This window comes from Canis aureus, chromosome 24, assembly GCF_053574225.1.
Source record: "Canis aureus isolate CA01 chromosome 24, VMU_Caureus_v.1.0, whole genome shotgun sequence".
NCBI lineage: Eukaryota > Metazoa > Chordata > Mammalia > Carnivora > Canidae > Canis > Canis aureus.
The window spans coordinates 41,808,874-41,823,989 of NC_135634.1; the positions used below are offsets into that span (position 1 = coordinate 41,808,874).

The 15,116-nt window shown below is 35.6% G+C and overlaps 1 protein-coding gene across 3 annotated transcripts in view; it reads right to left on the bottom strand.

The window, feature by feature from the left end:
• SPHKAP (SPHK1 interactor, AKAP domain containing) overlaps positions 1-15,116 on the bottom strand; it is a 168,611-nt gene that overhangs the window by 82,970 nt on the left and 70,525 nt on the right. The gene's annotated exons all lie outside the window — the stretch shown is intronic.

Sequence of the window (15,116 nt, forward strand, 5' to 3'; positions counted from 1 at the left end):
CCTTCATCTGATGTGAAAATTCAGCACCATCGATGTGAGTCGAAAAGCACAAACCACTGAATGTTTTGTTGAAAGACTCAACAGCCTTGGCTTTTTTCATTGTGTGAGGATGTCAAGCAAGAGGCTATTTTGCTTCTCTCTTTCAGCATAGGAGTAAAAGAACTGAATGGCAGGAGCATTTGGTTTTTTTGTTTGTACATTACTGAGTCTAAGTAATTTGAATCTCAGAGACTCACTGGTTGGTACCTGTTGGCAATACTGGTGGGGGTTCCCAATCACAGTCAAAAATGATTTATTCTTAAAATCACCCAATGAAATAAAATTGATAAAAGATCAATATCAAGCTAGAAATCTGCAAAGCATAAAAATATATATGAACTACACACATGGAGCTAGAAATCTGGGAAAGGTGAGCTTTCATATGCTCCAGTACAATCATCTTGACTTGGTGATTGATAGGCCTTCTTGAGGGCTGAGTCAACCAGACAGACAGACAAATGGTCAGAGAGACAGATTGTCATTCAGTCATGTTTTCAGGGGCCTGTGGTTCAGAGCTGTGAGTGAATTTGATTCCAGTCAGGGCCCCAGGACTTCACTTCATGTGGCCATTTCTACATTTCTGTTTTTTTTTTTTTTTTTCTGTTTATATACTGGGGGACAGGTGAGACTTCACTTGAAATTTTTTTTTTTTTTTTTTTTTTTTTGCTGCTTAAAAAAAAAAAAAAAAGACCATGATGCCAGGCCCATAAATGACTTCATATGAATTATTTACAAGTATACATCCATGGTCATAAATTTCAGCTTGAGTTGTTAAATATAGATGGAGATGGAAATCTGCATTTGTCCTTGGGACAAAATAAACTTTGAAAGTGTTAACTAAAGCACATTAAAGTAGATCAGCACTAATATTTTGAGCATGTTAAAATCTTACATTCCAGGGTTCTTTAGTGATCCTTAAAAGATCTTTGTTATTATTTGGAGTTACAAACATTTCCTCTCACTTTAGGCATTTATTTCATACTTTATTCCTTTGGATTTTAATATTACAGAGTTTCATTTTTGATGATAATTAATCACCAAACAGCTCTGAAGTGGTGAGTTCTGATCTTAAAACCATGTAACTCTTATAGTCCTTTCTTTCAAAGATGCGTTAGGATCTTTCTTTAACAGAAGTATTAAACCTAGTTTATAATCATATGTATTTGCCTTTGGTCATGTTTCTGCACCTGCCTAGAATTCTCTTCCTTATCTTTTTCATCCAGTTAACATTCCCCTATTTTTCACACTACAATTTAAAAACATAATCACGTCTCTTCTGGAACCTACTTTGTATGTTTAGCTTTTTCCCATCACCTTCTCTGACCTGAAATAACTCTTCCGTCACCTGTGATCCCACCTCCCTTCATTAGTATCTTTGCCGCTAACACATCACCCTGAGGTGGAGCTGAAAGGATGTCAACCTTCCCCCCATTTCCACAGAGTGACTTGTAGATGTGGCTTATCTAGCTTTATTTAATTTGTTGTAAAAATGTTTATATTTATTTTTTTACAGATAATACTATCATTATAATAAGTGAAACAAAAAATAAGTCAAGACACTCCCTCTCACTATCTCCCACTCCAATATTTATTTCAGTGCAGTCATAAATTTTAACAGCTTAATGTATGTCCTTTCACATGTCTCCAAACCAATCTGTATCTATGTAGATATATAGCTCTATCGACATATACATGTATGTACATATAGATATAAGGATTTTGTTTTCTAGTAATAGAATTTACTATGTGTTACAACATGCTGTTCACATAGACACCCGTATATCTAATTATATAGTCATTCTAATTTTACGTGCATGCACTATAGTTTTCAATGAGATGGGATCATAATATAATACATGATTGGTTTTCTATCCACAAGATGTGAGAATGTATTTGGGGGGAATTACTGAGCAAAAAGGAAGTCTTTATTCTTTTCCTTTTTACTTAATCTGCTCTACTCCTTTATCCATCTTTTCATGTGAAATGCCTATTCCTTCCACACCCCAATTTGTGGTAGGAACTTGGTATATGTATTTGTGTGTATGTGCATGTGTTTGTGTGTGTACATATACATACAGGTGATTTGGACATCGTTTTATAAAAATGACATCCTATTCTCATTATATTTATTACCTTTCTTTATATTTGATTTCTCCCATTCATCAGTGTATTTTGGTAATCCTTCCAAGTGTTACATCTTCAGTGCCTTCATTTTTTTTTAAAGGTTTTATTTATTTATTCATGAGAGACACACACACACACACAGAGAGAGAGAGAGAGAAAGGCAGAGACACAGGGAGAGGAAGAAGCAGGCTCCATGCAGAGAGCTTGACGTGGGACTCGATCCTGGGTCTCCAGGATCAGGCCCTGGGCTGAAGGCGGCGCTAAACCACTGAGCCCCCGGGGCTGCCCACAGTGCCTTCTTTATATTAACTGCATTCTATTGTGTGGGCCAACAGAGTGTAATTTATCCAAACATTCTCTTATCAAAGGGAGTCACTTTACTTCCAGGTCTGTTGGTTTGTTTATTTCTGTTGTTGCCATATAGAGATTCTCATTTTCAGTTACTTTAACGGATTCATACCAAGAGTGAGATATCTGGGTTGAAGGACACACACGTCATTTAAATGTTAATAAATATTTTCACTTCTTATCTAAACACATTGGAATAATTTAGATGCCATTAGCAATATTGGAGAACATAATTTTCCTTCATCCATGCGTAATACAAGTGCCTTCTTATTACTAAGAAGCATAAAATTGGAATCTATTTTCTTGAAGAAGCTTATGGGTCGTCCCTGTTTTGTTTTGTTTTCCTTTTCTTTTCAGTCCGTGTTTTGAATGGAATAATTCAATCCCCATGCATTTACTTTGCCATTTGGCCTTTCATTAATCTTTCCAGGAACTTGGTGAACCATTGCAATCTGCAGACTCAAGTCTTTTTTAAGTTCAGGTAAACATTTTCTTTTAAATTATTTGATTATCATTTTCCTTTCATTTCCTTAACATTTCTTTTTCTTCTTTGGAAGGTTGTTACTCTCCTTCAATTTCCTACATCAGTCTTCTCACTATTGAATGCTTTTATTTCCTAAAACTAGTGGTTTGAGATGTTTCTTTTGCTTTATCTCCTGGATTACAAATTTGAATCTCTATAGTGACTGTCTTCCATTCAACCTATTTCTTGAAATCTTTAGTTTTAAAATAATCGTTTTCAGTGCAAAGAATTTATTTTTGTGTTGTGAGTAGGTTTACTTAAGTGCTCTGTACTGTCCAAGCCCACCCAGTCTAGGAGCCCCAGAGTCTACTCAAGAAAGGCAGTTGGGTAGGAGAGAGAGAGCTGGGTGAGAAAATGACGTGGGACTTATGAAGCCACCCCATTCCAGGAATATTCTGATTTGTATTCATCATTAAATTGCCAGCTCCTTGTATTGTACCTAGTATATAGAAAGTGCTCTATTAACATTTATTAAATTTATTTAAAATAATTTCTTAATGTTTCATTATTATAACTATTGGAATTCTTGTGTATAAGCAATTGAAATGGATTTTGGCTAACAAAAACAGAAGATAAATTTACTGCATGGATATTGAGTGACTTACAAAACAGAGGGAAGTAGTTCCAATGATTTAAGCCTGGAAAACATATAGAAGCCACAAGAAGCTATGTGGCTGGATCCACTCCAGGTCAGACCACTGGAAGATAGATTAGGTGCGAAGGCCACTGTCATATTAGTCAGCTGTGACTTGCACTGCTGCTACTTAATATTGAGTGCCACCAGCAGGGAATGAGTTCTGAAAGACCCCCACTTCCTGTCCCCGTCAGAGCAGTGAGTGGTCAAGCTTAAGTCAGTAACCCATGTGCTAGCTGGAGGGTGAGCACCTATCTGTCTTTTTCAGCTTCTAAAATAATTAAAACATAAATAAATTCCCTAAATACAAGAAAGGATTTTATATGCTAAGCAGCCAAAGAAACTTCAACAGCAGTGTGATGGTTCATTTATGGTCAACTTGACTGAGCCATGATAGCTAGTTAAACATTATTTTTGGATGTGTTTGTGAGGGTGTTTCCAAAAGAGATTAGCAACTTTCAATTATATAATACGGTATTGCTAACTATATTCACCATGCTGTACGATAGATCCTGAGAATTTATTCATCTTGTAACTAAAAGTTTGTATTCTTTGACTACCTTAATCCAATTCCTATACTTACCTCTAGCAACTATCAATGTGTTCTGTTTCCATAATTTGTTGTTGTTGATTCTATATATAAGTGAGATCATACAGTTTTTGACTTTCTCTGACTTATTTAGCATAATGCCTTCAAATTTCATTTATTTTGTTGCAAATGGCAAAATTTCTTTTTTTTTGGTTGAGTAATATTCTATTGTGTGTATGCATATACAATGTGTATATTCATATATGTGGTATATGGCTATGGATATATAGAGATATATTGTTTCTTTAGCCATTCATCTGTGATGGACACACAGATTATTTCCGTGTCTTGACTATTATCAATAACGTTGCAATGAACATGAGGTGCAGGGGCACCTGGGTGGCTCAGGTGGGGAAACATCTGCCTTTGGCTTGCGTCATGATCCCAGGGTTCTGGGATGGAGCCCTACATTGGGCTCCTTGCTCAGCAGGGATCTGCTTCTCCTTCTCCCTTTGTGCTCTCTATCAGGTAAATAAATAAAATCTTAAAAACAAAAACAACAAAAAACCAAATGAGGTGCAAGTGTCTTTTCCAGGCACTGATTTCATTTCCTTTGGATGTATATTCAGAGTGGGATTATTAAGTCATATGGTAGTTCTACATTTGATTTTTGAGGAACCTCCATACTGTTTTCAATAATGACTGGTAATTTACATTCCTATCAACAGAGCACATAAGTTTCCCTTTCTTGCTATTCTAACATTTGCGATGTCTTGTCTTTTCAATTTATAGACATTCTGACAAGTATGTGTTAATTTCTCTTTGCTGTTTTGATTTTTACTGATGATGAATGATATTGAGCACCTTTTCATATATTTGATGGCCATTTGTATGTATTCTTTGGATAATTGTCTATTTAGGTCTTTGACCATTTTTTAGCCAGATTATTTTGTTTTTTGCTATTGAGTTGTATGAGTTCCTAATATATTTTTGTTATTAACCTCTTATTAGATGTAATTTGAAAATATTTTCTCTTATTTTTTAGGTTGCCTTTTCATTTTGTTGGTCATTTATTTTGTTGTGCAGGACACTTTTTTGTTTGATGCAGTACCACTTTTTTTTTTTTTTTTTTTTTTTTTTTTTACTTTTTTTACTTGTGCTTTGGGTGTGATATCCAAAAAAATCATTTCCAAGGTCAACATCAAGAAGCTTTTTCCCTATGTTTTCTTCTAGCAGTTACATAGATTTGTTTTTTTTTAAGATTTATTTATTTATTTATTTATTTATTTATTTATTTATTTATGATAGATACAGAGAGAGAGAGAGAGAGAGAGAGAGAGAGAAAGGCAGAGACACAGGCAGAGGGACAAGCAGGCTCCATGCTGGGAGCCCGATGTGGGACTCGATCCCGGGATTCCAGGACCGTGCCTCTGGCCAAAGGCAGGCGCCAAACCACTGAGCCACCCAGGGATCCCCAGTTTTGGGTTTTATGTTTAAATTTTGGGTTTTATGTTTAAGTTTTTCATCTATTTTGAGGTAATTTTTGTGAGTGGTATAAGATAAGGGTCCAATTTCATTCTTTTACATGTGGATACTCAGTTTTCCAACACCATTTACTGAAGAGACTCTCTTTTTCCCATTGTATATTCTTGGCTTCTTGGTAAAATATTAGTTGACCACTTATGTGTGGGCTTACTTATGGGCTATATACTCTGTTGCATTAGTCTATGCATTTGGGCCAATGCCGTGCTTTTTTTTATTATTACAGCTTTTTAGTATCTTTTGAGATCAGAATGTATGATGCCTCCAGTTTTATTCTTCTTTTTCACAATTGCTTAGTCTATTAGGGGCCTTCTAATCAGGGTTTCATTTGAATTTTAGGACTGTTCTTCCTTTTTCTGTGAAAAAAAAAAAAAAAACCATTGGGATTTTAAGAGGAATTGCACTCAATCCATAGATAGCTTTGGGTAGTATGAATATTTTAACAATATTAATTCTTCCAATCAATGAATGTGGGATATCTTTCCATTTATTTGTTTTCTTCAATTTCTTTCATAAATGCCTTATAGCTTTCATTGTATAGATCTTTCACCTCCTTGATGAAATTTATTTCTAAGTACTGTGTTGTTTTCGATGCTACTGTAAACGGGATTGTTTTATTTTTCTGATAGTTCACTCTTAGTGTATAGAAATGCAACTGATTTTTGAATGTTGATTTTGTATTCTTCAAATTTACTGAATTTGTTTATTGGTGCTTCCAGTTTTTTTTTTTTTTTGTGAAGTTTTTAGGGTTTTCTATGTATAATATGATGTCATCTGCAAACAGACAAATTTTGTTCTTTTTTTTCCCTAAATCAAATGCCTTTAATTTCTTTTTCTTGTCTGATTACTCTGGCTAGGACTTCTAGTACTATGTTGAAGAGGAGCGGTGAGAGTAGGCACCCTTGATTTGTTCTAGATATTAGAAGTCAGGCTTCCAAACTTTCAATGTTGAGTATGATGTTAGCTGTGAGCCTGTCACATAATGACTTTAATTACATAGAAATACATTCTCTCTATACCCAATTTTTTGAGACTTTTTATCATGAAAGAATTTCAATTTTTTCAAATGCTTTTTCTGTATCTATTGAGTTAATTATATGATTTTTATCTTTCATTCTATTAATGTAATGTATCACAACATTGATTTGCATCTCAGGTATGAATCTCACTTGATTAGAGTGTACGATCTTTTTAGTGTGGAGCTGAATTTTGTATCCTAGTGTTTTTGGAGAATTTTTGCATCCATATTCATCAGGGAATTGGTCTGTAGTTTTCTTTTCTTGTAATGTCTTTATTCGGCTTTGGTATCAGTTGAATGCTAGCCTCATAAATTGAATATGAGAGTGTTCTCTCCTCTTCAATTTTTTGGTAAAGTTTGAGAACACTTTACCAAACTTTGGTAAAGTTTGAGAAGAGTTGGCATTAAATCTTCAAATGCTTAGTTGAATTCACCAGTGAAACCATTTGTTCCTTTGCTTTTCTATGTTGGGTGATTTTTGACTACTGATTCAATTTCCTTACTCATTACTGGTCTGTTCAGGTTTTCCATTTTTTCATAATTCACTCTTCATAGGTAATATGTTTCTAGGAATTTATCCATTTCTTCAAGTTTGCCCAATTTCTTGGTATAAAGTTGTTCATAGTAGCATCTTATGATCCTTTGTATTTCTGTGATATCATTTTAATGTCTCCTCTTTTACTTCTAACTTTATTTGACTCCTCCTTTTTTCCTGGTTGCCTCTACCTAGATGTTTGTCAGTTTTGTCTATCTTTACAAAGAACTCTCAGTTTTGTTAATCTTTTCTGTTGCTTTCCTATTTTTCTTATCATTTATTTCTGCTCTAATCTTTATTATTTCCTTCTTTCTGCTAACTTTGGACTTACTTGGTTCTTTTTCTAGTTGCTGAGATGTAATGTTAGGCTGTTTATTTGAAATCTCTCTTTGTTCTTGATGCAATTACTATACTATAAACTTTCTTCTCAGGATTCTTTTTTTCTGTATGCTATATGTTTTGGTATGTTGTTTTTCTGTCCCAAATATATATATTTTTTAATTTCATTCTTGATTTCTTCTTTGATCTATCGGTCATTCAGGAATATATTACTTAATTTCCATGTATTTGTTATTTTTTTCAGCTTTCTTGTTTTTACCGATTTCTAGTTTCATACCATCATAGTCAGAAAAGATACTTGATAGAATTTCTATCTTCTTGAGCTTGCTGCAACTTGTTTTATGGCCTAACATATGATCTATCCTAGAAAATGGTGCATGTGTTCTTAAGAAGTGTGTGTTCAGGGATCCCTGGGTGGCGCAGCGGTTTAGCGCCTGCCTTTGGCCCAGGGCGCGATCCTGGAGACCCGGGATCGAATCCCACGTCGGGCTCCCGGTGCATGGAGCCTGCTTCTCCCTCTGCCTATGTCTCTGCCTCTCTCTCTCTCTCTGTGACTATCATAAATAAATAAAAATTTAAAAAATTAAAAAAAAAAAAAGAAGTGTGTGTTCTACTGGTGTCGGATGGAATGTTCTGTACATGTTTGTTAGGCCCATTTGGTCTATGATGTTTCTAAAATTTGTTGTTTTCTTTTTTTTTTCTCTCCACTGGAAAATAATTTTTATTAAGATTTTACCAGCTGCACAATTTGCTCCTGACATGAAGCTCCTTCTTCCTTTGCAATTCATTTTTTCTTAAGTTGTCCTGTGAATACTTTTTTTCCCTCCACAGTCTGGAATCGGCCATGGCCAAACTTGGAGGTGGTGTCAAAGAACTTAACGTCAACCTTCTCCAGGGCCTGCAAAGGACTTTCAGAGAGCAAGCACTTATATCTTGGTTTCCAACACATAGCCTTTCAGCATGATGAGGACATTGGTCATTTCACCAAGTGCACAAAGGTTGATGCTCTTGTCAGAGGGATATAATCAATAGAAGCATTGCTCTTGATCAGTTTGCCATCCTTGATGAGGTAATCCTGGACAATATTGTAGATCTTTTTCATCTCAGTGTGGTGATGTAGGCTTTTAAATCTGTTGTTCCTATGGATTCTCGGTCTGGATGATCCATCCCTTGTGAAGAATGGAGTATCAAATCTCCATATATTATTGTATTGCCGTTTATTTCTCCTTTTAATTTGATAAGTATTTGCTTTATATATTTAGACTGTCTAATGCTGCATACACAAATATTTAAAATTGTTACATGTCCTTGATGATTTAACTCCTTTATCATTATATAATGATCTCCTTTGTCTCTTGTAACCATTTTTAGCTTAAATTCTTTTTTTAAGTATTTAAGTATAGCTACCTTTTCTTTCCTTTGTTTACCATTTGCTATGAATATCTTTTTTCCATCCCTTCTATCTTAGCCTTTTGTATCTCCTTAAAGCTAAAATGAGTCATTTGTAGGCAGCATATCATTAGATATCAGTGTTTTCATAATACTAGAATTCAAGAAGGTGAGAAGTATAGCATATTATTTCTATCTATAATAGATTAAACATATTGAAAAATATTTTTCCATGGCATGATACTGTATTTTCCAGAGGTGGTTATACCAACACAATACAAATATTCCTCCAGTGAATGGTGGGGTCATTTCTTCCTTTTTTTCTTAAATCTCTTCTCACCGGTTTGTTTTTTTTTTTTGTTTTTTTTTTCTGCTTTTTTTGTTGCTTCTCACAGTAGAAGCAACCCTAGTGATATCTGAAAATAGCCCAAAAAAGGCATTACTGCTTCCATCTGGCTCCTGGGATACATGCCTTGAGAACCATGAACCACCATGTAACAAGTCTGGCTACTCTGAAAACCTCATCCTGGAAAAAGCACTTGGACAAACAAAGAAATTAAAAACCACATTTCAATAAAGAGATAACCATAGCAAAGCCCAGCTATTTGAGATCCTAGCCATTTGAGTCTTTCAGCCCAGATGTGAGACATGTGAAAGAGTGAGGTTTTAGATGATTTTGATCTCCAGCCTTCTGGCCAACTTATTTGATGGCCACTGGATCCAGGCTTCTAGTCTTCCTGCTGAATCCCAGACTATATAGGGCAGAAAGAAACCACCCTTTTTGTGCCCTGTCTGAATTCTTGACAAACCAAATTTATGAGCGTATTGAAAATTTGTTTTATGCTACTAAGATCTGGGGTGATTGTGCATCCATATTAACTGACAGATAATTGGAGAATCATGAACTTTCAGAGATGAAAAAGAACTTTAGGAAAATCTAGTCAAAGTTTACTTTACATACAGAGGGGCAGAATAATTAACTCATCATCTAAGAGATCATTTGTGGCAGAGCAATGGTCTTTCCTTCCTTGCAATGTGAGGAGGGTGCTGGTCTGGTTGGGAATGCTCTACATGAGTTAGTGAATTGGGATAAGGCCTTCTCTCTAACTGAATGTTGGTTCATACAGCTCCAGATACTCAGGGTGGATAAAGCAAGACCAATGGCACTGAGGTTCCTAAAAGTTAGACATGCCTTCTAATATACTGGGCAGAGCCAGTCCAAAATAACTGCTAATTGTGTGCATATGTATGAGTATGTAGGTGGTACATAGGGGCAAAGGGGATGTAGGAATCTTTCCAATTCTGATTCAACTGACTCACAAGTAGTGCTACCAAGGGAGCATACCTAGAAATATTAGATGGGTAGTCTTGAAAAAAAAAAAAAAAAGCATTATTAATTTACTGCTCAACACAGAGAGAGAACTAAAACATGGTGACAGAAACAAAAGCCTGACCCCCCCTGAGATCTTCACATGTGAATGTATTGCCCAGATTTTCAGCTATACCACAATGCTCTCCAAATTAAATCAGCACATCAGCAATCACATAATTTCTGGTGTACTGTGAACTCTAACTGCCACCTGCTCACTCCACTCTCTCTGTTAAGAGACAAAACTACTGACCTCAGGCCATTAAAGATTGAAATTTTACAAGTCTCAGGCCCTCTGTGAGTAAGTTTGCTCAACGTTCCTTTAGTAGTAACTCCTATTAGCATTTAAAATCTTTTTTTTTTTAAAGAGCATAAAATCAAGGACTTTGAATCTGAAGTTAGCAGTGCTATGATGCTATGAGGAAAACCAAGAATCATTCCCAATGACTCCCTATGGTTATTGTAGGAGAACCACTCTGAAATATGAGACAAAATAAAAAAAAAAAAAATCAAAGCTGTTTCAATGTTCAGTTTGGAAAAATTGCCATACAGGTGAGCAAAGATAAACTTCTAGATACTAACCTCAAGGTCAAAGTTCCCATAATGTGTTCCTATGACCTTAACCCAAGCAATTGTCTGCATTAAAGCAGGTTGTATTTTGTGATAATTTGATAAGAGGTATAAGCAATTTGAAAAATTACTGTAAATATATACTGTAATTAAAAAGTGTATTTAAATGCAAAACTGTTCTGTAATGGGAGTTAACTGAGATAATCCCACCATCATGTGTACTTTACATTAAAACCTATGTGAAAAATAATCTTGAATTACTGAAGTCTTCAGAAGTATTCCTCCAATAGAATATGACTATTTTTTGAGCACATCTGGCTTCTTTTCTTCTTTTCCTCCCTCTCCCCCCCTCTCCCTCCTTCTTTCTCTTTACCTCCCCTTCAGGCAATCTCTCTCAACATGTATTCCTGCCAATCAAGTTTCTGTTCAGCATAAGAATATAACCAATGTTATCACAGAAAATATGAGGTCATCCTATTTCAAAGCCAAGAAAATTTTGGCTCCAAAATTTGATGTCCAGTCCCCATTGTAGTTCCAGGAAGTAGCATGATGCCTATTGAGGCCGGAAGAACATAATTGTGGAAGTAAATTAAAATTACAGAAAATGATCACAAAAATGGGTTTCAAAGATGAAAGGCTTTTTTTCGAAGATTATATTTATTTATTTATTCATGAGAGACACAGAGAGAGAGAGAAAGAGGCAGAGACACAGGCAGAGAGAGAAATGGACTTGCAGGGAGCCTGATGTGGGACTCGATTCCTGGACCCAGGATCATGACCTGAACCTAAGGCAGGCACTCAACCACTGAGCCACCCAGGCATCCTTGAAAGGATTTTTATAACACCTATGTTTTTCTCTTGTGCCATGTGTGTAGTAACTTTTTAGCACATTGAATTTTGATATACAAAGATGTTCTGTTTCTCAAAATTAATAATGACTTAGAACCCAGGTGTATGTGTATGTGCCCCTGTTAACTTCTTGAAATCTGAGGCCCAGAAATGAGGAAACCTATCCTCTGACCCCACCCCCTTTGAATTACCAAGGACTTACTTCCCTTTTCTAAAGAGCTGACCAGTGTTTGATCCTCTCTCTGAATTGCAAATCACACATCAAAGATTTTTCAATGACTGTGAGCATGGCTTTTGCAATTTTTGGTAGGTTGTGATTAACAGGCTACAGTAAAATGGGATGGCAAATTAGGGTTTACAGGACTAAAAATACTGTTAGTAATTACAGCTTTGAGAAAAACAAAGGCTAGGTTTATGCAGGAAGCAATATTGTTCTCTCCAAAGATGCCCAATTACTCTTCAGTGAAAAAAGAAAACTCAGTATATCTGTCTAATTCTCAGATGCAAGTCAGGAGAAAATGCTATGAAACATGTAATTTCTTAGGACACTTTGAGTAGTTAAGTTAGAAGAAGCTGAGAGGGGAAAAAAAGTAAGAGGCAAAACAAAGACTTCATTAATGTGAAACGAGAATAAAAGAGTTTGTGGGAAATTATGACAAAATCATGTTGATCAAGATTTCAAATCGTATCATGGGTTTATGTAATAGGAAGCAGAGATAAAAAAAAATTAAAGCCTGGATGGTGGAAAAGAAATTCCTTCAAATACCTGATGCAAAAAAGACCTGGGTGTTTCTTTAGATAGAACAGAAATAGTCTTGTTTTTATCCATACTAAACTGATGATACAGAGAAGTCATATTTATCTTTCAAAGTGTTAGCTCTTTGTTCTAGCATACAGGTTGGCAAACTTTTTCTGTAAAAGGCCACAGAGTAAATATTTTAGGTATACAGGCCATAAAGTCTTTGTTGCATTTACTCAACTCTTCTGTGGTGGAGAAACAGCCATAGAATAATAAGTGCATGGGTGTGACTGAGTCTCCATAAAACTTTATTTACTAAAACAGGAAGTGAGTCAGACTATATTTTGCTAACTGCTGCTTTAGAAAATAAAAAAAAATAGGAAGTCATAGGACTTTATTTTCCCAATTAATCCTTTAATGGCAAGTGACATGGCCAGGGAGAAGTTCCTTGGCAAATGTAATTAGAAAAACTAACTTCAGGCACCAACTCCATCATCCTGGAGTAGCATTAAACTTTTTAACACCTATGTGCATCTCTTCTCTGACAATACCTATTCCAGCTACTTCGTAGGGTTTCTGAAAACACTCAATGAAATAGTATCACTAGTGGAAATACTTTGTAAACTAAAGAATTATAAAGTTCTCATTACTAAGGTGATAAGTGAACAGAAAAATTATTTGATAGGAACCTAAAACGGTAGCAATAAAAGAGATGCAAATTTATGGAATCACTAAACAATCACTTTTAGAGGCCCTCTGTCTCTGTATAAAATGGAACAGATTGTTCAGTTGCCATGAAATGAGAGGGCTAGGAATGGCTTAAAACAGTACGGAGACTATGCAGAAAGTGCTGGAAGACGGGGCTCTTGGTTAGATTGCCTGTATCTTATTCCTGGCTCTACCAGTTACTGGCTATGTGACTCACAGACACCACCCACGTCAGCCTCGCCTGGAGAAAATAATACTCCCTATTCTGTAGAAATGTTATATGAATTAATGAATCCACCTAATGTTCTCAGCAGAGCTTCCTGGCAGACCAGAAGTATTCGATAAATATCAGATCTTTTTTATTGAAAAGTTTCACAAAGTCATATAACTCTGGGATGGAAGAGCATACAGGTCATTTACCAGATGCTTGAATCATCTTTATTGTGCGGTGGCTCTACGATCATCCCATTTTGGAATACTTTTATTAGAAAACTCATTACTTTGCACAGAACTCAGTATAGGTAACAGATTCAATATTTCTATCATTATTATAGGATATTTATCTCTCCAAAGGAAAAAATAATAATAATTGGGTTTATTGTCTTCTTTTTATTCTTCCTACACATGCCTAAGCCCTAAAACAATACATAGTGTCCTGTCACCTTAATACATGGTACCCACCAGATGTAGCCTATAGAATGCAACACCGGCTAGGAAACCTTCCTTCACCTGCCTCTCAGAGGATTGGCTGGTAAAACCCTGCCCATTTCATCTTGAAGGGCAGTGTGTGTTATTAACTAGTTAGTATTAATTTTTTAAGATTTTATTTATTTATTTGAGAGAGATGGGAGGGAGGGGCAGAGGGAAAGGGAAAAAAAAAAAAACCAGACTCCCCACAAGCAGAGAGCCTGAGGCAGGACTCAATCCCAGGACCTCAGGATCATGATTTGAGCCAAGGGCAAACGCTTTACTGACCGAGCTACCCAGGTGCCCTCAGTATTAAATTAAAAAAAAAAAAAAAAAAAGAAAGAAAGAAAAAGCTTAAACAAGACATAATATTCATGAACATTTGCAAATAATTTACAGTAAAAAAAATATTTTGTTTCTTAAAAAAAAAAAAAAAGACATAATATTCATAACAGAGTAGCCCTATAAATGGAAAAGTAAACAAATGACTACATAGATTTGAAAGTAGCTTAAAGGGACCCCTGAGTGGCTCAGCGGTTGAGCATCTGCCTTTGGCTCAGGTCATGATCCTGGAGTCCCAGGTTCAAGTCCCACATCGGGCTCCCTGCATGGAGCCTGCTTCTCCCTCTGCCTCTGACTCTGCCTCTCTCTCTGTGTCTCTCGTGAATAAATAAATAAAATCTTTTTTAAAAAAGAAAGTAACTTAAAGTTTGCATGAATTTTCCCTACAATTATCAACACACTAAGAAAACATTAGGGTCATTCATTTCACATTTTTATATATTCCTACATAAATACTGTCTATTATAAATTAGTCACGTTTTTGTATGGTTTTGTTTTCAAACAAGTGAGCTGACATAAACCTTCATGCACCACAAGAATCCATTATTTCTGCACCAACTTAAATGCCTTGTGAAGCTTTGTTTTAGGCAATCTCTAAAATGTTCACCCTTGATTAATTTCAAAAAGCGCTTTCAAAAACTGTAACTCTAGTGGACTTTGCTTAAGCAAATTAATTCCTCCTTCAGTTTCCAGGCACATGAACAGGGCATGAGTTCAGTTCTGTGCTTTTCTTCTCTCAAATCACTTCTCTTTAGATCAAAGGGCTTTCTGCCTAGATGATGACTAAGAAAGGGTTATGATGGACAGAGGAGAAAGGACATCTTCACAGACA